Genomic DNA, 27,659 nt, shown 5'->3' with positions numbered 1-27,659 from the left:
GTGCTGGCCCAGCTCCTCCATCCTACCGTGTCCTCTCCTCTCCTGGGGGGTGTGATTACTGTCTGTGCTGGCCCAGCTCCTCCATCCTACCGTGTCCTCTCCTGGAGGGGTGTGATTACTGTCTGTGCTGGCCCAGCTCCTCCATCTTACCGTGTCCTCTCCTCTCCTGGGGGGGTGATTACTGTCTGTGCTGGCCCAGCTCCTCTACCCTACCGTGTCCTCTCCTCTCCTGGGGAGGGGGGGGGGTGATTACTGTCTGTGCTGGCCCAGCTCCTCCATCCTACCGTGTCCTCTCCTCTCCTGGGGGGTGTGATTACTGTCTGTGCTGGCCCAGCTCCTCCATCCTACCGTGTCCTCTCCTCTCCTGGGAGGTGTGATTACTGTCTGTGCTGGCCCAGCTCCTCCATCTTACCGTGTCCTCTCCTCTCCTGGGGGGTGTGATTACTGTCTGTGCTGGCCCAGCTCCTCTCCCCTACCGTCCTCTCCTGGGAGGTGTGATTACTGTCTGTGCTGGCCCAGCTCCTCCATCCTACCGTGTCCTCTCCTCTCCTGGGGGTGTGATTACTGTCTGTGCTGGCCCAGCTCCTCCATCTTACCGTGTCCTCTCCTCTCCTGGGGGGGTGTGATTACTGTCTGTGCTGGCCCAGCTCCTCTCCCCTACCGTGTCCTCTCCTGGGAGGTGTGATTACTGTCTGTGCTGGCCCAGCTCCTCCATCCTACCGTGTCCTCTCCTGGGGGGGTGTGATTACTGTCTGTGCTGGCCCAGCTCCTCCATCCTACCGTGTCCTCTCCTGGGGGGGGGGGTGATTACTGTCTGTGCTGGCCCAGCTCCTCTACCCTACCGTGTCCTCTGCTGGGGGTGTGTGATTACTGTCTGTGCTGGCCCAGCTCCTCCATCTTACCATGTCCTCTCCTCTCCTGGGTGGGGTGATTACTGTCTGTGCTGGCCCAGCTCCTCCATCCTACCGTGTCCTCTCCTGGGGAGGGGGGTGTGTGATTTACTGTCTGTGCTGGCCCAGCTCCTCCATCCTACCGTGTCCTCTCCTGGGGGTGTGTGATTACTGTCTGTGCTGGCCCAGCTCCTCCATCCTACCGTGTCCTCTCCTGGGGAGGGGGGGGGTGTGATTTACTGTCTGTGCTGGCCCAGCTCCTCCATCCTGCTATTTCATAGTCTGACCCTTCTGGGTACATTTCCCCTCCAGGCCCCCCCCCCCCCCTCTGGAGATCACAGGTCATGACACCCTCCAGTGTCATCATTCTGCCCCCTAGTGGCTGGCTGTGCACAGTGCTGCCTGTGGGGGGAGGGGGGGGGGCAATATTCCGTATGGGTTATATTGGTCTGGAATGTGGAGAATTCTAGAGCGGGCTCTCCAGGGGTCCGGGGTGGGGGTGGCGGGCTCTCCAGGGGTCCGGGGTGGGGGTGGCGGGCTCCTTGGTGGTCCGTGTGGGGGTGGCGGGCTCCTTGGTGGTCTCTGTGGGGGTGGCGGGCTCCCCGGTGGTCCGTGTGGGGGTGGCGGGCTCCCCGGTGGTCCGTGTGGGGGTGGCGGGCTCCCCGGTGGTCCGTGTGGGGGGTGGCGGGCTCCGTGTGGGGATGGTGAGCTCCTTAGTCCGTGTGGGGGTGGTGAGCTCTTTGGTGGTCCGTGTGGGGGTGGTGGGCTCCTTTTGGTGGTCCGTGTGGGGGTTGCAGGTTCCGTGTGGGGCTGGCGTGTTCCTTGTGGGGGTGGCGGGCTCCCCGGTGGTTCGTATGGGGGTGGCGGGGTCCGTGTGGGGGTGGCGGGCTCCCCGGTGGTCCGTGTGGGGGTGGCGGGCTCCCCGGTGGTCCGTGTGGGGGTGGCGGGCTCCCCGGTGGTCCGTGTGGGGGTGGCGGGCTCCCCGGTGGTCCGTGTGGGGGTGGCGGGCTCCCCGGTGTTCCGTGTGGGGGTGGCGGGCTCCCCGGTATTCTGTGTGGCGGTGGCGGGCTCCGTGTGGGGGTGGTGAGCTCCTTGGTGGTCCATGTGGGGGTGGTGGGCTCCTTTGGTGGTCCGTGTGGGGGGTGGCGGGCTCCCTGGTGGTCCGTATGGGGGGTGGCGGGTTCCGTGTGGGGGTGGTGGGCTCCTTGGTGGTCTGTGTGGGGGTGGTGGGCTCCTTGGTGGTCTGTGTGGGGGTGGTGGGCTCCTTGGTGGTCTGTGTGGGGGTGGTGGGCTCCTTTGGTGGTCTGTGTGGGGGTGGCGGTTTCTGTGTGGGGGTGGCGGGCTCCCCGGCGGTCCCTGTGGGGGGTGGCGGGCTCCCCGGCGGTCCCTGTGGGGGTGGCGGGGTCCGTGTGGGGGTGGCGGGCTCCCCGGCGGTCCGTGTGGGGGTGGCGGGCTCTGTGTGGGGGGTGGCGGGCTCCCCCGGCGGTCCCTGTGGGGGTGGCGGGCTCCCCGGCGGTCCCTGTGGGGGTGGCGGGCTCCCCGGCGGTCCCTGTGGGGGTGGCGGGGGTCCCTGTGGGGGTGGCGGGCTCCCCGGCGGTCCCTGTGGGGGTGGCGGGCTCCCCGGCGGTCCCTGTGGGGGTGGCGGGGTCCGTGTGGGGGTGGCGGGCTCCCCGGCGGTCCCTGTGGGGGTGGCGGGCTCCCCGGTAGTCCTCCCCACTCCTATGAAGTTCAGGACTTGGACCCAGACAGACCATTACTGAACCTCCATACTCACAGGTACAGCTGATCTCCGGCCATCATCCAAGGTCACCATCTTCCTGGACTGAGATGTTCCTTCATAGATGATCAGTTCTTGGTGGAGCTCACAAATGTTGGCCACAGATCAGCCCCTGCCTCAGCCTCCCTTGTCCCGGAGACCCCCGGGGTGGAAGGCCGGGGTAGTAAGCGGCCATCTTTGTGTTTCAGGCTGCAGAAGGCCCAGGAGGAGCATCGGACGGTGGAGGTGGAGAAGGTCCATCTGGAGAAGAAGCTGCAGAATGAGATCCAGTTGGCCAAGCAGGAGGCGCAGAGGTTGCGGGAGCTCCGGGAGGGGACGGAGAACGAGCTGAGCCGCCAGAAGTATGCAGAGCAGGAGCTGGAGCAGGTGATAGCGCCCTCCGGTGTGTGCTGTGTGTTGGGGGTCTCTGAACTCCATCTTCTACATCCGAGTGTGGGGCTTCCCTTGTTCCAGCACCGCCCCCTTGTAGCCACACCCCCACACATGCTGCACATGGTCATTGGCTACAGTGCCCTTTAACACTGTCAAAGTCCCTGCCCCAGGTGGGTGTGTCCTCTCTAACCATCTCTATGACGATACAAAGCCTCCAGACGTTGGTCCCTCCCACCCAGGTGACCCGGGATCAGGTGGGTGTCCCCTCTCTGACCATCTCTGATGATACAAAGCCTCCAGACATTGGTTCCTCCCACCCGGGTGACCTGGGATCTGGTGGGTGTGTCCTCTCCAACCGTCTGTGACGATACAAAGCCTCCAGACATTGGTTCCTCCCACCCAGGTGACCCGGGATCAGGTGGGTGTGTCCTCTCTAACCGTCTCTAGGATGATACAAAGCCTCCAGATTTTGGTCCCTCCCACCCAGGTGACCCAGGATCAGGTGGGTGTGCCCTCTCTAACCGTGTCTATGACAACACAAAGCCTCCAGACGTTTGTTCCTCCCACCCAGGTGACCCGGGATCAGGTGGGTGTGTCCTCTCTAACCGTCTCTATGACAACACAAAGCCTCCAGACGTTTGTTCCTCCAACCCAGGTGACCCGGGATCAGGTGGGTGTGTCCTCTCTAACCGTCTCTAGGACAACACACTGTCCAGACGTTGGTTCCTCCTACCCAGATGACCTGGGATCAGGTGGGTGTGTCCTCTCTAACCGTCTCTATGACAACACAAAGCCTCCAGACGTTGGTTCCTCCCACCTGGGTGACCTGGGATCTGGTGGGTGTGTCCTCTCCAACCGTCTCTGACGATACAAAGCCTCCAGACATTGGTTCCTCCCACCCAGGTGACTTGGGATCAGGTGGGTGTGTCCTCTCTAACCGTCTCTATGACAACACACTGTCCAGACGTTGGTTCCTCCCACCCAGGTGACCCGGGATCAGGTGGGTGTGTCCTCTCTAACCGTCTCCATGTGACCTCGTCAGGTGCGGATGGCTCTGCGCAATGCGGAGAAGGAGTTGGAGTCGCACAGCAGTTGGTCGGCTCCGGAGTCCCTCCAGAAGTGGTTGCAGTTGACGCACGAGGTGGAGGTCCAATACTACAACATCAAGAAGCAGAACGCCGAGAAGCAGCTGTTGCTGGCCAAGGAAGGGGTGAGACCTGGGGGGGGGGGTCATCCAATGGAATCTCTTCTGATTGGGGGTGTCGGAGCGCGGTGTGAGGACACCATGGGGGAGATCCTCCAATAACATTGGTGGAAAGCTGCTATTGGGGGAGGGGAGGGAGAGGCCGCCATTGGTGGGATGTCTCAGCAGGTACCTGATATATCTAGTCTCGGGTTATTATAGCTGTTCTAGCTGGGGGGTGGCTTCATTGTATCGGGCTTTAGGGCCCCCAAGAGGGTGTCCTGATTCCTGCCTGAGCTCAGCTCATAAGACACACAAATGATGGGCCGTCAGGATTTGTCTGCCCTGAGCTCAGGCAGGAGACTCTATGGGAGAGAATACGAGGGAGTAACACCACCAACCCTGATCCCCGACTCTGAGACCGAGAGCTGGAGATTCCGAAATGCACACAGTTGGACGGTCATCCTTGGAGACCTTCATACCTTGAGGGTTCAAGCTCTAAGGTTCCCCCTAACCCCTTATTCTCGCTGTGCCTCCATTGCAGCCAGCACTGATGCCACCAGTGGTGACATCACTACCTTGGTCCTGTGGCTTCCCACTGACCCCTCCCCCCAGTGAACTGGTGTTACAAGGGTTTTCCCAAGACTGAGAACTGGTTTTATTGGTTCCTCAGGGGTGAAAGGTTAGGAAAGGTGGATCTACACTGGACATTGGTTTGGGGTTACCGAAGAAGGGGAAATGCCTCGAGTTACTTTATGAATTGGCAGAATTCCCCCTCGTAGTACAAAGCTCTGACCTCCGGGGGGCGCTCTCTCATTGCTTTGGTCTTGTCTCCTAGGCAGAGAAGATAAAGAAGAAGAGGAACACTTTGTTCGGGACGTTCCACGTGGCTCACAGCTCCTCCCTGGATGACGTGGACCATAAAATCCTTTCAGCAAAGTAAGATGGAACCTAGAGCAGATCTAAAACCAAAGCTGGTGGTAGGTGGTGCCACCCACCCGGACTTGTTCTGGAATGGTGAAGACATTTTGTAGCTTCTCCACTTCCTTGTGTCGGGAAGATACCCCGGTACCTATCCACACGGGACACCTTCATACAATCATCATGGAAGGTGTAGATGTGGATTGTCCAAGAACAGGGTGGAAGGTGTGAGTTGCAGATCCACCAACACCCCCCACCCCCCCTTGTAGTGACATCACCCTGTCCTTGGTGTCTGCATAGGTGGTAATCCTCCTAGTCACGTGTCTACAGTTGTGAATTGTTGGTAGAGAAGATAAAACTGTCTAATGTGGAAAACACTCGGTGTTGAAGGCCCCCAACCCTGTTCATTGATGGTAGTTCCATTGATGGTGGGTTCCATGTTCATGATTCCAGTGTTCGTTCATGGTGGTTCCCGTGTTCATTGGTGGTTCCCGTGTTCATGATTCTAATGTTCATTGATGGTGGTTCCCATGTTCATTGATGGTGGGTTCCATGTTCATGATTCCAGTGTTAGTTAATGGTGGATCCCGTGTTCATTGGTGGTTCCCGTGTTCGTTGATGGTGGTTCCAGTGTTCATGATTCCCGCGTTCGTTGATGGTGGTTTCCGCGTTCGTTGATGGCGGTTTCCGCGTTCGTTGATGGCGGTTTCCGCGTTCGTTGATGGCGGTTTCCGCGTTCGTTGATGGCGGTTTCCGCGTTCGTTGATGGCGGTTTCCGCGTTCGTTGATGGCGGTTTCCGCGTTCGTTGATGGCGGTTCCCGCGTTCGTTGATGGCGGTTCCCGCGTTCGTTGATGGCGGTTCCCGCGTTCGTTGATGGCGGTTCCCGCGTTCGTTGATGGCGGTTTCCCACGTTCGTGATTCCAGTGTTCGTTGATGGTTGTTCCCGTGTTCATTGGTGGTTGTTCCCGTGTTCATTGATGGTTGTTCCCGTGTTCATTGATGGTTGTTCCCGTGTTCACGATTCCCGCGTTTGTTGATGGTTGTTCCCGTGTTCGTTGATGGTGGTTCCCGTGTTCATGATTCCCGCGTTTGTTGATGATGGTTCCCGTGTTCATGATTCCAGTATTATTTGATGGTGGTTCCCGTGTTCATGATTCCAGTGTTCGTTGATGGTGGTTCCCGTGTTCATGATTCCCACGTTTGTTGATGGTGGTTCCTGTGTTCATTGATGGTGGTTCCCGTGTTCATGATTCCCGCGTTCGTTGATGGTTGTTCCCGTGTTCATGATTCCTGCGTTTGTTGATGGTGGTTCCCGTGTTCATTGATTGTGGTTCCCGTGTTCATTGATTCCCGTGTTCGTTGATGGTTGTTCCCGTGTTCATGATTCCCGCATTTGTTGATGGTGGTTCCCTTGTTCATTGATGGTGGTTCCCGTGTTCATGGTTCCCGCGTTTGTTGATGGTGGTTCCCATGTTCATTGATGGTGGTTCCCGTGTTCATGGTTCCCGCGTTTGTTGATGGTGGTTCCCATGTTCATGATTCCAGTATTCTTTGATGGTGGTTCCCGTGTTCATGATTCCTGCGTTTGTTGATTGTGGTTCCCGTGTTCATGATTCCCGCGTTTGATGGAGGTTCCCGTGTTCATGATTCCCGCGTTTGTTGATGGTTCCCACGTTCGTTGATGGTGGGACGTAGATGGCCTCTTTCATGCCTCTTGAGTACCAGTTGTCCTCTCTGTCCAAAATCTGACCTCCAAAGAACGTCCATTTTTTCCATACGATATCCTGACCTGTAGGATCCAGCCTCCTTTTGTTGAGGTGTCCCCCCCCCCCCCCCCCCCCATCCTCTCCCCCATCCCATCGTTTATCTTCCCTTGTGTTGGTCTTATGGATGTCCATCTTCTGTCTGTGTATTGCTGGGACGGAAGGACGTGGGGGTGAGAGGTTTGATGGGACGGAAGGACGTGGGGGTGAGAGGTTTGATGGGACGGAAGGACGTGGGGGTGTGAGTTTTGAGGAAGGGACGGAAGGACGTGGGGGTGAGAGGTTTGATGGGACGGAAGGACGTGGGGGTGTGAGGTTTGAGGAAGGGACGGAAGGACGAGAGGTTTGACGGGATGGAAGGACGCGGGGACGAGAGGTTTGCTGGGACGGAAGGACGCGGGGACGAGAGGTGGTTTGACGGGACGGAAGGACGCGGGGACGAGAGGTGGTTTGACGGGACGGAAGGACGCGGGGACGAGAGGTGGTTTGACGGGACGGAAGGACGCGGGGACGAGAGGTGGTTTGACGGGACGCGGGGACGAGAGGTTTGCTGGGACGGAAGGACGTGGGGGTGTGAGTTTTGAGGAAGGGACGGAAGGACGTGGGGGTGAGAGGTTTGATGGGACGGAAGGACGTGGGGGTGTGAGTTTTGAGGAAGGGACGGAAGGACGTGGGGGTGAGAGGTTTGATGGGACGGAAGGACGTGGGGGTGTGAGGTTTGAGGAAGGGACGGAAGGACGAGAGGTTTGCTGGGACGGAAGGACGCGGGGACGAGAGGTGGTTTGACGGGACGGAAGGACGCGGGGACGAGAGGTGGTTTGACGGGACGGAAGGACGCGGGGACGAGAGGTGGTTTGACGGGACGGAAGGACGCGGGGACGAGAGGTGGTTTGACGGGACGCGGGGACGAGAGGTTTGCTGGGACGGAAGGACGCGGGGACGAGAGGTTTGCTGAGACGGAAGGACGGGGGGACGAGAGGTGGTTTGACGGGACGGAAGGACGCGGGGACGAGAGGTTTGCTGAGACGGAAGGACGGGGGGACGAGAGGTTTGCTCAGACGGAAGGACGGGGGGACGAGAGGTGGTTTGACGGGACGGAACGACGCGGGGACGAGAGGTGGTTTGACGGGACGCGGGGACGAGATGTTTGCTGGGACGGAAGGACGTGGGGGTGAGAGGCTTGAGGAAGGGACGGAAGGATGTGGGGGTGAGAGGCTTGAGGAAGGGACGGAAGGACGTGGGGGGGAGAGGCTTGAGGAAGGGACGGAAGGACATGGGGATGAGAGGTTTGCTGGGACGGAAGGACGTGGGGGTGAGAGGCTTGAGGAAGGGACGGAAGGACGTGGGGGTGAGAGGCTTGAGGAAGGGACGGAAGGACGTGGGGGTGAGAGGCTTGAGGAAGGGACGGAAGGACGTGGGGATGAGAGGTTTGCTGGGACGGAAGGACGTGGGGGTGAGAGGCTTGAGGAAGGGACGGAAGGATGTGGGGGTGAGAGGCTTGAGGAAGGGACGGAAGGACGTGGGGATGAGAGGTTTGCTGGGACGTAAGGACGTGGGGGTGAGAGGCTTGAGGAAGGGACGGAAGGACGTGGGGGTGAGAGGCTTGAGGAAGGGACGGAAGGACGTGGGGGTGAGAGGCTTGAGGAAGGGACGGAAGGACGTGGGGATGAGAGGTTTGCTGGGACGGAAGGACGTGGGGGTGAGAGGCTTGAGGAAGGGACGGAAGGACGTGGGGGTGAGAGGCTTGAGGAAGGGACGGAAGGACGTGGGGGTGAGAGTCTTGAGGAAGGGACGGAAGGACATGGGGATGAGAGGTTTGACCGGACGGAAGGACGTGGCGGTGAGAGGCTTGAGGAAGGGACAGAAGGACGTGGGGATGAGAGGTTTGACGGGACGGAAGGACGTGGGGGTGAGAGGCTTGAGGAAGGGACGGAAGGACGTGGGGATGAGAGGTTTGCTGGGACGGAAGGACGTGGGGGTGAGAGGCTTGAGGAAGGGACGGAAGGACGTGGGGGTGAGAGGCTTGAGGAAGGGACGGAAGGACGTGGGGGGGAGAGGCTTGCTGGGACGGAAGGACGTGGGGGTGAGAGGCTTGAGGAAGGGACGGAAGGACGTGGGGGGGAGAGACTTGAGGAAGGGACGGAAGGACGTGGGGGGGAGAGGCTTGAGGAAGGGACGGAAGGACATGGGGATGAGAGGTTTGCTGGGACGGAAGGACGTGGGGGTGAGAGGCTTGAGGAAGGGACGGAAGGACGTGGGGGTGAGAGGCTTGAGGAAGGGACGGAAGGACGTGGGGGTGAGAGGCTTGAGGAAGGGACGGAAGGACGTGGGGATGAGAGGTTTGCTGGGACGGAAGGACGTGGGGGTGAGAGGCTTGAGGAAGGGACGGAAGGACGTGGGGGTGAGAGGCTTGAGGAAGGGACGGAAGGACGTGGGGGTGAGAGGCTTGAGGAAGGGACGGAAGGACGTGGGGGTGAGAGTCTTGAGGAAGGGACGGAAGGACATGGGGATGAGAGGTTTGACCGGACGGAAGGACGTGGCGGTGAGAGGCTTGAGGAAGGGACAGAAGGACGTGGGGATGAGAGGTTTGACGGGACGGAAGGACGTGGGGGTGAGAGGCTTGAGGAAGGGACGGAAGGACGTGGGGATGAGAGGTTTGCTGGGACGGAAGGACGTGGGGGTGAGAGGCTTGAGGAAGGGACGGAAGGACGTGGGGGTGAGAGGCTTGAGGAAGGGACGGAAGGACGTGGGGGGGAGAGGCTTGCTGGGACGGAAGGACGTGGGGGTGAGAGGCTTGAGGAAGGGACGGAAGGACGTGGGGGGGAGAGACTTGAGGAAGGGACGGAAGGACGTGGGGGGGAGAGGCTTGAGGAAGGGACGGAAGGACATGGGGATGAGAGGTTTGCTGGGACGGAAGGACGTGGGGGTGAGAGGCTTGAGGAAGGGACGGAAGGACGTGGGGGTGAGAGGCTTGAGGAAGGGACGGAAGGACGTGGGGGTGAGAGGCTTGAGGAAGGGACGGAAGGACGTGGGGATGAGAGGTTTGCTGGGACGGAAGGACGTGGGGGTGAGAGGCTTGAGGAAGGGACGGAAGGACGTGGGGGTGAGAGGCTTGAGGAAGGGACGGAAGGACGTGGGGGTGAGAGGCTTGAGGAAGGGACGGAAGGACGTGGGGGTGAGAGTCTTGAGGAAGGGACGGAAGGACATGGGGATGAGAGGTTTGACCGGACGGAAGGACGTGGCGGTGAGAGGCTTGAGGAAGGGACAGAAGGACGTGGGGATGAGAGGTTTGACGGGACGGAAGGACGTGGGGGTGAGAGGCTTGAGGAAGGGACGGAAGGACGTGGGGATGAGAGGTTTGCTGGGACGGAAGGACGTGGGGGTGAGAGGCTTGAGGAAGGGACGGAAGGACGTGGGGGTGAGAGGCTTGAGGAAGGGACGGAAGGACGTGGGGGGGAGAGGCTTGCTGGGACGGAAGGACGTGGGGGTGAGAGGCTTGAGGAAGGGACGGAAGGACGTGGGGGGGAGAGGCTTGAGGAAGGGACGGAAGGACGTGGGGGGGAGAGGCTTGAGGAAGGGACGGAAGGACGTGGGGGGGGAGAGGCTTGAGGAAGGGACGGAAGGACGTGGGGGGGAGAGGCTTGAGGAAGGGACGGAAGGACGTGGGGGGGGAGAGGCTTGAGGAAGGGACGGAAGGACATGGGGATGAGAGGTTTGACGGGACGGAAGGACGTGGGGGTGAGAGGCTTGAGGAAGGGACGGAAGGACGTGGGGGTGAGAGGTTTGACGGGACGGAAGGACGTGGGGGTGAGAGGTTTGACGGGACGGAAGGACGTGGGGATGAGAGGTTTGACGGGACGGAAGGACGTGGGGGTGAGAGGTTTGACGGGACGGAAGGACGTGGGGGTGAGAGGCTTGAGGAGCCTGTAGAGGACTGCAAAGCGTGGGCTGTGGAGATGAAGTCTGTCGCCGGTCCACGGGCGCAATGTTAAAGCGTGACGCGTCTGTTCACTCGGCGTGTCGCCATCTTTTATACGTCACCTAAAAATCGGGTGTTAATGTGCGTTAGAATTCGTTAAAGTGTATATTTTCCCCCAAAAAATGTCGTTTTAAATAACGCGTGACATAAAACCATCGCGACACCCGCCATTTTATCCTCCAGGGCCTTAAAGAAAATACAACTGTGGCGGTTGGAAGTGGTTTTGTGCGTGTGGGGCGGAGGATGTCAGAATTGGCGCGGGAGGCAGGCGGTTACATGTGACTTTTCAGCAGAGCGGTTAGGATTTGGTTGGTTAACATATAGAAGGAGCGCCATCTGCTGGCTGGAAATGTAAATGAGCGATTGGCAGGATCGCACCTCTCCTGCCGCCATGAATATCGATCGATTAATACGTTTCCTCCATGTTTGCGTTCCGCGGCGTCTCACCTTCTCCCCTCCTCCTAGGCAAGCGCTGAGCGAGGTGACCGCGGCGCTCCGGGAACGCCTCCATCGCTGGCAGCAGATCGAGACTCTCTGCGGCTTCCAGATCGTCAACAACCCCGGAAATCCACGTCCTGATGACGTCGCTGAACATCGACCCCAGTCTGATGGGCGGGGCCCGGCCTGCCCCCACCCACTTTATCATGACCGATGACCTGGACGACCTTGATGAGGAGATTGTGTCCCCCATCAGCATGCAGTGTAAGTGCCATCGGCCCCTGCTGGGGGCCCCTGCCTGCGTGTGGAGAGTGGTGTGCTGCTACGGTGTGTAAAGGGCCGCTACGCGGAAAAGGTTTAGACGTGGCACTTCCCAGGCCGGGGGGGGGGGGGCCGGAAGTCAGTTGGGGGCCCACATTTATGGAAAACATTTTTTTTTTGCTCTTTTTGTTACATCTCCTGCAGCCTCTTTGCAGTCACTTCCTGCCTACATGCACCCGGCGTGGGTGTCCTGATGGTGGCAGCAATGAGCCGTGTCTGTGAAGTGTCAGTACGGCCTGTTGTAGTCTCCATCAGAAGGTCATGTGACGTGGGGTGTAGAGGGGGGTGTATAACGGGGGACCGTCTTCCTTCCCTTGGGGGGGGGGTTATATTGGGGAGGTTTGTAGTTGTCAGTTTTGTTGTCATTTGGGTGTGCCGGCCCTTTAATTCTGCGCTGGGCCCCCCCTTTGTTGCGCTGGGCGCCCCTCCTCCGTTGCGCTCCCTCCCCCTCCGTTGCGCTGGGCGCCCGCCCCCCCGTTGTGCTGGGTGTGTGTTGGGATCCGGGGTCACCGACGAGGAGCTCCAGAGGGTAAGTGTGGGGGTGGGACCGGTCCTCGTCAATCCACAGATTTGATTGGTTTTCCCCCACCTGCCGCCATGTTGTACCTTCTCCTGGCGTCCAATCCCGCCTCTAGTAGTCTCACTTCTCTGTACGGTCAGGTGGGCGGAGCCTGGAATGTCGTCGTGGAATGGGGGAGGGGGTGTGGAGCTCCGCCCAGAACTGAATTAGTGATAGGGAGACCATCTTGTCCCCGCCCCCCCGCCTCATTCTCCCCCCTCATTGGTTGAGACAGATGCCGCGTGGCTGATGGGACGCAGATACAGCGAGCGCCCCTCCACCTGCTCCGAAGACTCCGCCCTCTGGAAGTTTACGGGTTTGGCGGAATGTTTCTCACTTCCTGTCACATGGCTGGTAGATCTCCAACTGTCACTTCTCCGCTCTCTGACCCTTTCTGCCTTCACTGACAGCGCCCCCTGCTGGGCTGTCTGGGGGGGGTTCAGGGGTGATCAAATGGGTCTGCGTGGGGGGAGCCTGGGAGGGGACAGTTGGGGGGAGGGGGGGATGGCCAGGGGTTAATCGGATGGGTCTGGATGGAGGAGGGGGGGGTGGCCAGGGGCTAATTGGATGGGGGAGGGGGTGTGACCAGATGGGTCTGGATGGGGGAGGGGGTGTGACCAGATGGGTGGGGAGGGGGGGGGTGTCCAGGGTGTGACTAGATGGGGGAAGGGTGTCCAGGGGCTAATCAGATGGGTCTGGATGGCGGAGGGGGGTGGGTGTCCAGGGTGTGACCAGATGGGTCTGGATGGGGGAGGGGGAGGGGGGGGTGTCCAGGGTGTGATCAGGTAGTTCTAAGGAAGGGGGGGTCCTGGCGGGCTGTGGGGTCTTCGGAGTAAACCTACATTTCTGAGGGTCCTAGGGATGAGGTCAATGTATGAAGTCATCACATGACGTCATCAGGGGAAAGCCCATCACAGAACCGAAGAAGCTGCACATAGAATGAGAAGAGATCCACAGAGCTGCCATCAGAGGACGGGACCGCTGAAGTTGAGCAGCTAACCAATAGAGGGAGCCTTCCTCTTCTGTAACCAATGAGAGGAGCCTTCCTCTTCCGTAACCAGCAGGGGGAGCCTTCCTCTTCCGTAACCAATAGGAGGAGCCTTCCTCTTCCGTAACCAATAGGAGGAGCCTTCCTCTTCCGTCACCAGCAGGGGGAGCCTTCCTCTTCCGTAACCAATAGGGGGCGCCTTCCTCTTCCGTAACCAATAGGGGGCGCCTTCCTCTTCCGTCACCAATGAGGAGACGTCCAGCTCAGTTGTTGGGAAAAGTGGAGACTTGTACGTAACTTCAGCTGCTTGTATCTCTGATGGTTGTGACGTCCGGTAGGTGACGTCCAGTAGGTGACCTCTCCTCCTCATCTGCTCAGGTTCTGTACCACCTACTAATAAGACCTCTAGTGGTCCACCCTCCACACACCAATCACGTCTGTCCTCTGTAGGCGGTCCTGCTTCTTCTCTTCCAGGAATGGATAAAAACTTCTTCCAGCTCCGTAGACTTGTCCTCCAGAGTCTTGCATGGCTTGTTTACCTCGGCATGTTCACACAGTCTGGGCACACTGCATGCTGGGAGATGAGGGTAGACCACAAGATGAGGATGTCTCCTTGCTGCCGGTTCCTGCTGGGTTCTCCTGAACCTTCGAGGGGTAGAACCTCCTCCACTTCCATGTCCAGGAGAATCACCAGGAACACCCAGCAAGTTGATGGACTCATCGATGGGCCACTTCCACCATCTCATTGTGTCGTTGTTTCTCCACAGCACCCAACCTGGCCAGCCTGCGGCAGCGGCACGTGGACTCCGGGCATTCCACCATGGGATCGCAGAGGTTGGTAGAAGGTTACGTAGTGAGCCAGAGCGAAGCCACCCCACCGGCCATCCATTACCGGCCCAGCAAAGTCTCCCTTCACCGAATGCGCAGCCTCTCTCACGGACAGTCCTTCAGCTCTGATCACCACCCCTCCAGTTCTTCCAACCCTTCCCCGGCTCCAGGTCCCCCCTTCTCCGCTCCCCCTCCCCCTCCACCCGGATCCCATCCCGTCTACTATCACCACTCCACCACTTACTATCTGCAGATGGACTCTCTTCCTGACCTGCCCCCTCCAGACGTCACCTCCGGGATGCCTGCTCGCTCCCCCAGCGTTGGGTATTTCTGCATGCGTGTGCCTCCAAGTGTTCAATACTAACCTGAGCCTCATCCAGGGGCCCCCGCTTCCAGGAATGCTTGTGGTCCCTCCTGTTGGGGAATGCATGATGTGACGCCCCACAAATTTCCTTCTAACCTTCTGTAGATGTATACCAGCGTGACGGGGGAGTGGGAAGGCTATAGAATTATTCTGGGGGTCCTGAATCCTCTATATAGATCTTTACGTCACCGGCAGGAGGAAGGAGGTCCTGATTCCTCTATATAGATCCTATCACTAGAGGGGTCACCGGCAGGAGGAAGGAGGTCCTGATTCCTCTATATAGATCTATATATCACTAGAGGGGTCACCGGCAGGAGGAAGGAGGTCCTGATTCCTCTATATAGATCTATCACTAGAGGGGTCACCAGCAGGAGGAAGGAGGTCCCGATTCCTCTATATAGATCTTTATATCACTAGAGGGGTCACCGGCAGGAGGAAGGAGGTCCTGATTCCTCTATATAGATCCTATCACTAGAGGGGTCACCAGCAGGAGGAAGGAGGTCCCGATTCCTCTATATAGATCTTTATATCACTAGAGGGGTCACCGGCAGGAGGAAGGAGGTCCTGATTCCTCTATATAGATCCTATCACTAGAGGGGTCACCGGCAGGAGGAAGGAGGTCCTGATTCCTCTATATAGATCCTATCACTAGAGGGGTCACTGGCAGGAGGAAGGAGGTCCTGATTCCTCTATATAGATCTATCACTAGAGGGGTCACCGGCAGGAGGAAGGAGGTCCCGATTCCTCTATATAGATCTATCACTAGAGGGGTCACCGGCAGGAGGAAGGAGGTCCTGATTCCTCTATATAGATCTATCACTAGAGGGGTCACCGGCAGGAGGAAGGAGGTCCTGATTCCTCTATATAGATCCTATCACTAGAGGGGTCACCAGCAGGAGGAAGGAGGTCCCGATTCCTCTATATAGATCTTTATATCACTAGAGGGGTCACCGGCAGGAGGAAGGAGGTCCTGATTCCTCTATATAGATCCTATCACTAGAGGGGTCACCGGCAGGAGGAAGGAGGTCCTGATTCCTCTATATAGATCCTATCACTAGAGGGGTCACTGGCAGGAGGAAGGAGGTCCTGATTCCTCTATATAGATCTATCACTAGAGGGGTCACCGGCAGGAGGAAGGAGGTCCCGATTCCTCTATATAGATCTATCACTAGAGGGGTCACCGGCAGGAGGAAGGAGGTCCTGATTCCTCTATATAGATCTATCACTAGAGGGGTCACCGGCAGGAGGAAGGAGGTCCCGATTCCTCTATATAGATCTATCACTAGAGGGATCACCGGCAGGAGGAAGGAGGTCCCGATTCCTCTATATAGATCTATCACTAGAGGGGTCACCGGCAGGAGGAAGGAGGTCCTGATTCCTCTATATAGATCTATATATCACTAGAGGGGTCACCGGCAGGAGGAAGGAGGTCCCGATTCCTCTATATAGATCCTGTCACTAGAGGGGTCACTGGCAGGAGGAAGGAGGTCCCGATTCCTCTATATAGATCCTGTCACTAGAGGGGTCACCGGCAGGAGGAAGGAGGTCCCGATTCCTCTATATAGATCTAACACTAGAGGGGTCACCGGCAGGAGGAAGGAGGTCCCGATTCCTCTATATAGATCCTGTCACTAGAGGGGTCACCGGCAGGAGGAAGGAGGTCCCGATTCCTCTATATAGATCCTGTCACTAGAGGGGTCACCGGCAGGAGGAAGGAGGTCCCGATTCCTCTATATAGATCCTGTCACTAGAGGGGTCACCGGCAGGAGGAAGGAGGTCCCGATTCCTCTATATAGATCCTGTCACTAGAGGGGTCACCGGCAGGAGGAAGGAGGTCCCGATTCCTCTATATAGATCCTGTCACTAGAGGGGTCACTGGCAGGAGGAAGGAGGTCCCGATTCCTCTATATAGATCTATCACTAGAGGGGTCACCGGCAGGAGGAAGGAGGTCCTGATTCCTCTATATAGATCCTATCACTAGAGGGGTCACCGGCAGGAGGAAGGAGGTCCTGATTCCTCTATATAGATCTATCACTAGAGGGGTCACCGGCAGGAGGAAGGAGGTCCCGATTCCTCTATATAGATCTAACACTAGAGGGGTCACCGGCAGGAGGAAGGAGGTCCCGATTCCTCTATATAGATCCTGTCACTAGAGGGGTCACCGGCAGGAGGAAGGAGGTCCCGATTCCTCTATATAGATCCTGTCACTAGAGGGGTCACCGGCAGGAGGAAGGAGGTCCCGATTCCTCTATATAGATCCTGTCACTAGAGGGGTCACTGGCAGGAGGAAGGAGGTCCCGATTCCTCTATATAGATCTATCACTAGAGGGGTCACCGGCAGGAGGAAGGAGGTCCCGATTCCTCTATATAGATCTATCACTAGAGGGGTCACCGGCAGGAGGAAGGAGGTCCCGATTCCTCTATATAGATCCTATCACTAGAGGGGTCACCGGCGGGAGGAAGGAGGTCCTGATTCCTCTATATAGATCTATCACTAGAGGGGTCACCGGCGGGAGGAAGGAGGTCCTGATTCCTCTATATAGATCTATCACTAGAGGGGTCACCGGCGGGAGGAAGGAGGTCCCGATTCCTCTATATAGATCCTGTCACTAGAGGGGTCACCGGCAGGAGGAAGGAGGTCCCGATTCCTCTATATAGATCCTGTCACTAGAGGGGTCACCGGCAGGAGGAAGGAGGTCCCGATTCCTCTATATAGATCCTGTCACTAGAGGGGTCACCGGCAGGAGGAAGGAGGTCCCGATTCCTCTATATAGATCCTGTCACTAGAGGGGTCACCGGCAGGAGGAAGGAGGTCCCGATTCCTCTATATGGATCCTGTCACTAGAGGGGTCACCGGCAGGAGGAAGGAGGTCCCGATTCCTCTATATAGATCCTGTCACTAGAGGGGTCACCGGCAGGAGGAAGGAGGTCCCGATTCCTCTATATAGATCTATCACTAGAGGGGTCACCGGCAGGAGGAAGGAGGTCCCGATTCCTCTATATAGATCCTGTCACTAGAGGGGTCACCGGCAGGAGGAAGGAGGTCCCGATTCCTCTATATAGATCCTGTCACTAGAGGGGTCACCGGCAGGAGGAAGGAGGTCCCGATTCCTCTATATAGATCTAACACTAGAGGGGTCACCGGCAGGAGGAAGGAGGTCCCGATTCCTCTATATAGATCCTGTCACTAGAGGGGTCACCGGCAGGAGGAAGGAGGTCCCGATTCCTCTATATAGATCCTGTCACTAGAGGGGTCACCGGCAGGAGGAAGGAGGTCCCGATTCCTCTATATAGATCCTGTCACTAGAGGGGTCACCGGCAGGAGGAAGGAGGTCCCGATTCCTCTATATAGATCCTGTCACTAGAGGGGTCACCGGCAGGAGGAAGGAGGTCCCGATTCCTCTATATAGATCCTGTCACTAGAGGGGTCACTGGCAGGAGGAAGGAGGTCCCGATTCCTCTATATAGATCTATCACTAGAGGGGTCACCGGCAGGAGGAAGGAGGTCCTGATTCCTCTATATAGATCCTATCACTAGAGGGGTCACCGGCAGGAGGAAGGAGGTCCTGATTCCTCTATATAGATCCTGTCACTAGAGGGGTCACCGGCAGGAGGAAGGAGGTCCCGATTCCTCTATATAGATCCTGTCACTAGAGGGGTCACTGGCAGGAGGAAGGAGGTCCCGATTCCTCTATATAGATCTATCACTAGAGGGGTCACCGGCAGGAGGAAGGAGGTCCTGATTCCTCTATATAGATCCTATCACTAGAGGGGTCACCGGCAGGAGGAAGGAGGTCCTGATTCCTCTATATAGATCTATCACTAGAGGGGTCACCGGCAGGAGGAAGGAGGTCCCGATTCCTCTATATAGATCTAACACTAGAGGGGTCACCGGCAGGAGGAAGGAGGTCCCGATTCCTCTATATAGATCCTGTCACTAGAGGGGTCACCGGCAGGAGGAAGGAGGTCCCGATTCCTCTATATAGATCCTGTCACTAGAGGGGTCACCGGCAGGAGGAAGGAGGTCCCGATTCCTCTATATAGATCCTGTCACTAGAGGGGTCACTGGCAGGAGGAAGGAGGTCCCGATTCCTCTATATAGATCTATCACTAGAGGGGTCACCGGCAGGAGGAAGGAGGTCCCGATTCCTCTATATAGATCTATCACTAGAGGGGTCACCGGCGGGAGGAAGGAGGTCCTGATTCCTCTATATAGATCCTATCACTAGAGGGGTCACCGGCGGGAGGAAGGAGGTCCTGATTCCTCTATATAGATCTATCACTAGAGGGGTCACCGGCAGGAGGAAGGAGGTCCTGATTCCTCTATATAGATCTATCACTAGAGGGGTCACCGGCGGGAGGAAGGAGGTCCCGATTCCTCTATATAGATCCTGTCACTAGAGGGGTCACCGGCAGGAGGAAGGAGGTCCCGATTCCTCTATATAGATCCTGTCACTAGAGGGGTCACCGGCAGGAGGAAGGAGGTCCCGATTCCTCTATATAGATCCTGTCACTAGAGGGGTCACCGGCAGGAGGAAGGAGGTCCCGATTCCTCTATATAGATCCTGTCACTAGAGGGGTCACCGGCAGGAGGAAGGAGGTCCCGATTCCTCTATATAGATCCTGTCACTAGAGGGGTCACCGGCAGGAGGAAGGAGGTCCCGATTCCTCTATATAGATCCTGTCACTAGAGGGGTCACCGGCAGGAGGAAGGAGGTCCCGATTCCTCTATATAGATCCTGTCACTAGAGGGGTCACCGGCAGGAGGAAGGAGGTCCCGATTCCTCTATATAGATCTATCACTAGAGGGGTCACCGGCAGGAGGAAGGAGGTCCCGATTCCTCTATATAGATCCTGTCACTAGAGGGGTCACCGGCAGGAGGAAGGAGGTCCCGATTCCTCTATATAGATCCAATCACTAGAGGGGTCCCCGGGGGGAGGAAGGAGGTCCCGATTCCTCTATATAGATCCTATCACTAGAGGGGTCACCGGCAGGAGGAAGGAGGTCCCGATTCCTCTATATAGATCCAATCACTAGAGGGGTCACCGGCAGGAGGAAGGAGGTCCCGATTCCTCTATATAGATCCTATCACTAGAGGGGTCACCGGCAGGAGGAAGGAGGTCCCGATTCCTCTATATAGATCCTGTCACTAGAGGGGTCACCGGCAGAAGGAAGGAGGTCCCGATTCCTCTATATAGATCTATCACTAGAGGGGTCACCGGCAGGAGGAAGGAGGTCCCGATTCCTCTATATAGATCCTATCACTAGAGGGGTCACCGGCAGGAGGAAGGAGGTCATCTGTCCCGTGTCTTTGTGGCACCTCAAGGACCTCCCTTGTGGAACTGACTTCACATCTTGGAATTCACATGGAAATGTTGGGGGTGGGGAGGGCCTACACATGGGTTTTGCAGTCTGCTGATTGGCTCTTTGCTGGGTTCCTCCCCCCCAGGAGGGTCAGCACATAGTTTTTGTGGGTTTCCTCTAATCTACTAATAATCCCAAGTGCTCTGAGTGTCATTTTGTGCATTTTTCTATCTAGTATTGTACAGTCTGAGTGCTCGGGGGGGGTGGAAGGGTTAATAGAGGTGACATGGAGGGTGTCAAGGCTGCATGGAGGGTGTCCAGGCGGGTCTGGGTGCGTGCAGAACACGGAGCCCGCAGACAGAGTGCAGAGAGTCCCCCGCCAAGGTCACCGCCGTATCCATTTCATACTAAACATGGTCAACGCCAGAGCCGACCTCCGAGATCCCATCCCCCGGAATCCCTTCCCGGGATGACGTGAGGCCGATGTGGGTGGAGGGGGGTGTGAGAGGGTGCAGGGTCTGACAATGACCCCCTTCTGGGTGATGGGCGGAGTCATTCCCGGATTCCCCAGATGCTAAAGCCACTCTCATTACTTCTACACACGGCTCCACCAATGAGAGGAAGACTCTGAGAACCCATCAGATCCCAATGGGGAGGAGTCTCCTGCTGGATCTCTATACTGACATGGACGGGGGATGGGTGAGGAACGTAAGGACCCCCCCATCATTTGATTTTCGGGGTGTCTGTGAATTCAGTCCTCTGTAGGTCGATCATTCCCATCAAAGTGAAGGAATGATGCAGCAGGAGAGTCATGTTGGTGAAATGTCATTGCAGCAACTCAGAATGGCCCTCAGTAGTCTGTGTGGCCCCCACGTGCTTGTATGCATGCCTGGCAACATCGGGGGAGGGTCCTAATGAGACCACGGATGGTGTCCTGGGGGATTTCCTCCCAGATCTGGACCAGGACATCACTGAGCTCCTGGACAGTCTGAGGTGCAACCTGGGGGCGTCGGATGGACCGAAACATGACATCCCAGAGGGGTTCTATTGGATTTAGGTCAGGTGAGTGTGGGGGCCATTCAGTGGTATCAATTCCTTCATCCTCCAGGAACTGCCTGCATACTCTCCCCACATGAGGCCGGGCATTGTCTGCACCAGGAGGAACCCAGGACCCGCCGCACCAGGAGGACCCCGGGACCCACCGATCCAGGAGGAGCCCGAGACCCACCGCACCAGGAGGAACCCTGGACCCACTTCACCAGCTTAGGGTCTTGCAATGGGTCCAAGGATTTCATCCTGAGATCTAATGGCAGTCAGGGGGCCATTGTCTAGCCTGTAGAGGTCTGTGTGTCCCACCATGGATATGCCCCCCCAGACCATCACTGACCCACCACCAGAACGGTCATGCTGAACCATGTTACAGGCAGCAGAACGTTCTCCACGGCTTCTCCAGACCCTTCACGTGTCACATGTGCTCAGGGGGAACCTGCTCTCATCTGTGAAAAGCACAGGGTGCCAGTGGTGGACCTGCCAATTCTGGGGTTCAATGGCAAATGCCAATCCAGCTCTATGGTGCCGGGCAGTGAGCACAGGGCCCACTAGAGGACGTCGGGCCCTCAGGCCACCTTTATGAAGTCTGTTTCTGATTGGTCAGAGACATTCACACCAGTGGCCTGCTGGAGGTCATTTTGTAGGGCTCTGGCAGGGCTCCTCCTGTTCCTCCTCCACAAAGGAGCAGATACCGGTCCTGCTGATGGGTGAAGGACCTTCTATGGCCCTGTCCAGCCCTCCTAGAGGAACTGCTTGTCTCCTGGAATCTCCTCCATGCTCTTGTCTCCTGGAATCTCCTCCGTGCTCTTGTCTCCTGGAATCTCCTCCGTGCTCTTGTCTCCCGGAATCTCCTCCGTGCTCATGTCTCCCGGAACCTCCTCCTCCGTGCTCCTGTCTCCGGGAATCTCCTCCATGCTCTCGTCTCCCGGAACCTCCTCCGTGCTCTCGTCTCCCGGAACCTCCTCCGTGCTCTGGTCTCCCGGATCCTCCTCTGTGCTCTTGTCTCCTGGAATCTCCTCCGTGCTCTTGTCTCCCGGAATCTCCTCCGTGCTCATGTCTCCCGGTACCTCCTCCTCCGTGCTCCTGTCTCCGGGAATCTCCTCCGTGCTCTCGTCTCCTGGAATCTCCTCCGTGCTCTCGTCTCCCGGAACCTCCTCCGTGCTCTCGTCTCCCGGAATCTCCTCCGTGCTCTTGTCTCCTGGAACCTCCTCCGTGCTCTTGAGACTGTGCTGGGAGACACAGCAAACCTTCTGGCAATGGCAGGTATTGATGTGCCATCCTGGAGGAGTTGGACTGCCTGTGTGACCTCTGTAGGGTCCAGGTATGGCCTCATGCTACCAGTAGTGACACTGACCCGAGCCAAATGCAGAACCAGTGAGAGAGTCAGGGAAGATGAGGAGGGAAAAATGTCAGTGGCCTCCACCTGTAACACCATTCCTGTTTTGGGGGTTGTCTCATTGCTGCCCATCTAGTGCTCCTGTTGGTGATTTCATGAACACCAAAGCAGCTGAAACTGATTACCATCCCCCTCTGCGACTTCCCTGACCAGATCCATATCCCAGGAGAGAGAATGGACTTCATGCGACTCGTCCTGTCAGTTTTTGGAGCCGTGTATTACATTCAACCTGGAAGATGCCGTTCTCCATCCTCAATTCTGCACCAGAGGAGCTTGCACTCTAATACCCCCCCTCTCCTCCCCCCAGATGTTTATGGCGCTGACATAGTCTGTAGCAGGTGGTTGGGGTGTCGGTGTGCGGTTTGCACGCGGTTGGGCGGGGTGCACGTTGCAGTGCGGTTGGCACACAGGAAGTGTCTGTTTCCTGCTCCGGGGACAAGATGCCGAATCATTAACCCTCTCACTGCCGGTCCCTCTGTGCTAGAGACAACCCAAATGTCGGCCTACCAGCAGCTACAGGTCCCCACAAGGTACGCTGGGAGTTGTAGTACCTTGGCTAGAGAAGTCTTCATCACAGGTGCTGAGGCCCCTCCATTGTTTTGAGTGAAGGAAGTAAGACGCCCTTCCCCCTCCCCCCCCCCTCACTGCCAGCAGCATTTCAACATCGACTTTTTGCAATCAGAGACGACTACAAAGGTCACCATCAACAGGGAGGAATATTCCTCGAACGCAAAGCGTGTTTTATTCTATTGCCTGTACACTGCCATGTGTCTCTGCCCACCTTGGAGGCTGAGAATTACCTTCCTTCCCTCTTCATGCCTCAGCCAGGGTATGATTGACCATAACGATCCTCGTGGGCGGTGCCTGTAGCTATTGGACAATATCCAAGGTGGCAGAGGTAGACCCTGAGCCTCAGAATATACAAATGATGGATTTGTCCTGGTTCTATTATCTATAATGACCCTCATGGGCGGTGCCTGTAGTTATTGGGCAATATCCATGGTGGCAGAGTTGGACCCTGAGCCTCAGAACCTGGACTAATCCATCATTTGTATATTCTATTATCTATAATGACCCTCATGGGCGGTGCCTGTAGTTATTGGGCAATATCCATGGTGGCAGAGTTAGACCCTGAGCCTCAGAACCAGGACAAATCCATCATTTGTATATTCTGAGGCTCAGGATCTATTGTCTATAATGACCCTCATGGGCGGTGCCTGTAGTTATTGGGCAGTATCCATGGTGGCAGAGTTAGACCCTGAGCCTCAGAACCAGGACAAATCCATCATTTGTATATCCTATTGTCTATAATGATCCTCATGGGCGGTGCCTGTAGTTATTGGGCAGTATCCATGGTGGCAGAGTTAGACCCTGAGCCTCAGAACCAGGACAAATCCATCATTTGTATATTCTGAGGCTCAGGATCTATTGTCTATAATGACCCTCATGGGCGGTGCCTGTAGTTATTGGGCAATATCCATGGTGGCAGAGTTAGACCCTGAGCCTCAGAACCTGGACTAATCCATCATTTGTATATTCTATTATCTATAATGACCCTCATGGGTGGTGCCTGTAGTTATTGGGCAATATCCATGGTGGCAGAGTTAGACCCTGAGCCTCAGAACCAGGACAAATCCATCATTTGTATATTCTGAGGCTCAGGATCTATTGTCTATAATGACCCTCATGGGCGGTGCCTGTAGTTATTGGGCAATATCCATGGTGGCAGAGTTAGACCCTGAGCCTCAGAACCTGGACTAATCCATCATTTGTATATTCTATTATCTATAATGACCCTCATGGGTGGTGCCTGTAGTTATTGGGCAATATCCATGGTGGCAGAGTTAGACCCTGAGCCTCAGAACCAGGACAAATCCATCATTTGTATATCCTATTGTCTATAATGATCCTCATGGGCGGTGCCTGTAGCTCTTGGGCAGTATCCATGGTGTCAGTTAGATCAGGGTAGACCCCAAGCTTCAGAATATACAAATTTATGATTAATTTTTCCTGGTTCTATTGTCTCTAACAGGGGTCTCCAAACTGTGGCCCTCCAGCTGTTGAAGTACTACAAGTCCCACCATGCCTCTGCCTGTGGGAGTCTTGCCTGTGGTTGTCAGTCTGTCCTCATGAGACTTGCAGTTCAACACCTGTAGGGCCATAGTTTGGAGACCCCTGGTCTAATAATGATCCTCGTGGGTGGTACCTGTAGCTCTTGGGCTGTATCCATGGTGGCAGTTAGAGCAGGGTAGACCCCGAGCCTCAGAAAATACAAATTATGATGGATTTGTTCTGGTTTTGTTCATAATGATCCTTGTGGGCGGTGCCTGTAGCTCTTGGGCAGTATCCATGGTGGTAGAGGTAAACCCAAGCCTAAGAATATACAAATTATGGGTTTGATGTCTATAATGATCCTCGTGGGCGGTGCCTGTAGCTCGTGGGCTGTATCCATGGTGGCAGTTAGAGCAGGGTAGACTCAGAGTATACAAATTATGGATTTGTCCCGGTTATGTCTCCCTCCTGTGTCCACCCCTGGACATTTTGTTTTTACCCTCCTACACCCACCATCCCCCGTATCTATTGCAGTTACCAGTTTTGGTGGTTCATGTTCTCCTTCTAACCTTCTCTTTTGTTTCATTCAAGGGACTTGAGTCACTCAGACTCCGATTCTTCTCTGCCATACATGAGCGAGCTGCGGCACAGCAAAATCCCCAGCGGGAAAGTGACCCAGAAGGCCCTGGAGGAGCTGCCAACCAGCAGCCAAACGCCCAATGGCGGCAACCGCCACCTGGAGCTATCTAACTTGGGCACCCTCCAACAGAGACTGTCCGAGAGCCCTCAGCTGGAGAAGAAGCTGATGGAGAAATCTGCCAGCTTAGGGGAGATCAGTATGGTTGGAACCGTCCAGTCCCACTCTGACTCGTCGAGGTCCCACAGCCCCAGCTCCACCGAGGCCGAAACGCCCTCCCCCGGCACAGAATCCAAACACAACCACAAGAGCACGCGCATCCCTCAGCTGGCGGGTAAAAAGAATCTAACGGAGGATGACAGCGGGTCAACCGGAGAAGAGAACGACCCAAGTTCCAGCAAGAAGAAGCTGACTCTCAACATCTTCAAGAAGCCAAAGAAATAACGGATGCGGTTTGTCCTTGAAGAGCAGAGGAACACAACAGGGTGGAGAGAGGTTTCCATTTGGCACGGTCACCCTCTCGGCTGGAAGATGGTAGAGGAAGCTATGGGGTGGAAGCCAGGACCTTCTATTGTCCTCCCCTTGCCCTACTAGAACCTTGCACGTACAATCAGTAAACAGATGGGGGTTCAGGCTGTTCAACCTCGGCTTCGTTTTGGGGCTCCTGGCTGACCAACGATTCCCCCCGCTTCGCCCTCAGTAAATCCTTGCTTTGCTATGCATGGCTTTCGGGAAGTCTTTGCTTCCTTCGCCAAAAAAAAAGAGAAACCCCATACAAGGGCATTTGGTAGATTTGTACTCGGGACGTGGGTCATTGAGCTTTATTTTGTGGGGAATGGGCTGGAATGTCCTTTTATTTTATCTGTTTTATTTTTCCGTATTCTTTGCTTTGGATGGGCATGCCTTTAAAACAAGAAAAGAATAAAAACAATAAAATACTATTTATTAACATGTCTGGTGATGCCGAATCATTGGTGGAAGGGTGGCTTCGTCCAAATGCTTTGCTAGATTGCGGTCTAGAAAATCTGCCATCTAGAGGTTCCCTTCAAATCAATCCAGAAGGCCCCTTCAGGTCAACCCCAGAAGGCCCCTTCAGGTCAACCCCAGAAGGCCCCCTTCAGGTCAACCCCAGAAGGCCCCCTTCAGGTCAACCCCAGAAGGCCCCCTTCAGGTCAACCCCAGAAGGCCCCCTTCAGGTCAACCCCAGAAGGCCCCCTTCAGGTCAACCCCAGAAGGCCCCCTTCAGGTCAACCCCAGAAGGCCCCCTTCAGGTCAACCCCAGAAGGCCCCCTTCAGGTCAACCCCAGAAGGCCCCCTTCAGGTCAACCCCAGAAGGCCCCCTTCAGGTCAACCCCAGAAGGCCCCTTCAAATCAAACTGAAAACATTCAGAGGGCCCCTGTGATCATTTCCAGTTTGATTTGAAGGGGCCCTCTGGTAATGATCACAGGGGGCCTCTGAATGTTTTCAGAGGGCCTCTTCAAGTCATTCCGATAACATCCAGAGGGCCATAACAAATAACTCAGGAGGTAACATCCAGAGATGCTTCCTAGAGGTGACACCCCTACCCCTTTAGTCTTCTTGGGGTTTATTGACCTTGTGGAGAGAAGCTAGGGGCACAAGGTACCCAACAGAGATGGTTGGTGGCCCTATATTTTTCAGTAGCAGCCTATGGATGACAGTAGATCTTTTGAGGAATCTAGGGCCACCAACAGAAGTACCTTAAAGGATCTATAGTTATCGAGAGTCTGCTACCAACAGACTCTCAATGACTATAGATCCTTTTATGTACCTCCCTTTTTTTTTTTTTTAATCCCTAGATTCTTCATTAGTAGCCTCCCAATGGCAAAAGATCCTTTATATACAGTATCTCTGTTGGTGGACCTATGTCTCTGGGAGGCTACTAATTAAGAATTTAGGTCCACCAAACTTGAAAGATCCTTTAGATACCTCTAGTGGTGGACCTAGATTCTTCAATAGCAGCCTCTCGATGACTAACAGAGGTACATAAAGGATCTATAGTCTTCGAAAGGCTGCAACTGAGGAATTTAGGGCCACCAACAGAAGTACCTTAATGGATCTATAGTCATTGAGAGGCTGCAACTGAGGAATCTAGGGCCACCAACAGAAGTACCTTAGTCGCAACCTCTCAAAGACTATAGATCCTTTTATATACCTCTGTTGGGGGCCCTAGATTCCTCAGTTGCAGCCTCTCAATGATTATAGATCCTTTGAGGAATCTAGGACCACCAACAGAAGTACCTTAAAGGATCTATAATCATTGAGAGGCTGCAACTGAGGAATCTAGGGCCCCCAACAGAGGTATATAAAAGGATCTATAGTCTTTGAGAGGTTGCGACTAAGGTACTTCTGTTGGTGGCCCTAGATTCCTCAGTCACAGCCTCTCAATGACTATAGATCCATTAAGGAATCTTGGGCCACCAACAGAAGTACCTTTTAAAGGATCTATAGTCATCGAGAGTCTATTGGTAGCCCTAGATTCCTCAGTAGCAGCCTCTCGATGACTATAGATCCTTTATGTACCTCTGTTAGTAGTCATCGAGAGGCTGCTATTGAAGAATCTAGGTCCACCACCAGAGATGGTCAGTGAGAGGCTCTCAATGATTAGATTCCTTAATTAGTAGCCTCCCAAACACTAAAGATCCTTTAGGTACCTCTGCTGGTGGCCCTTGATTCTTCATTAGCAGCCTCCCGATGACAATAGATCCTTTATGTACCTCTGTTGGTAGCTATAGATTCCTCAGTAGCAGCCTCTTGATGACTATAGATCCAGCACAGTTACATAAAGGATCTATTGGCATCGAGAGGCTGCTA

General features: G+C 55.9%; 1 pseudogene across 1 annotated transcript; it reads left to right on the top strand.

Moving 5' to 3' along the window:
- Positions 1-2,676: 2,676 nt before the first annotated feature.
- LOC149430609 (stromal interaction molecule 1-like) lies at positions 2,677-25,775 on the top strand (annotated as a pseudogene). The gene is made up of 6 exons (XR_016309486.1): positions 2,677-3,033; positions 4,082-4,249; positions 5,061-5,161; positions 11,353-11,589; positions 13,961-14,345; positions 24,781-25,775. The product of XR_016309486.1 is annotated as a stromal interaction molecule 1-like (transcript).
- Positions 25,776-27,659: the final 1,884 nt, after the last annotated feature.

The sequence above is a fragment of the Staurois parvus genome, unplaced genomic scaffold (genome assembly GCF_062004578.1).
Source record: "Staurois parvus isolate SC_StPar_1 unplaced genomic scaffold, SC_StPar_1.0 ptg002597l, whole genome shotgun sequence".
Taxonomy (NCBI): domain Eukaryota; kingdom Metazoa; phylum Chordata; class Amphibia; order Anura; family Ranidae; genus Staurois; species Staurois parvus.
This window is presented reverse-complemented; position numbering and strand designations above follow the sequence as displayed.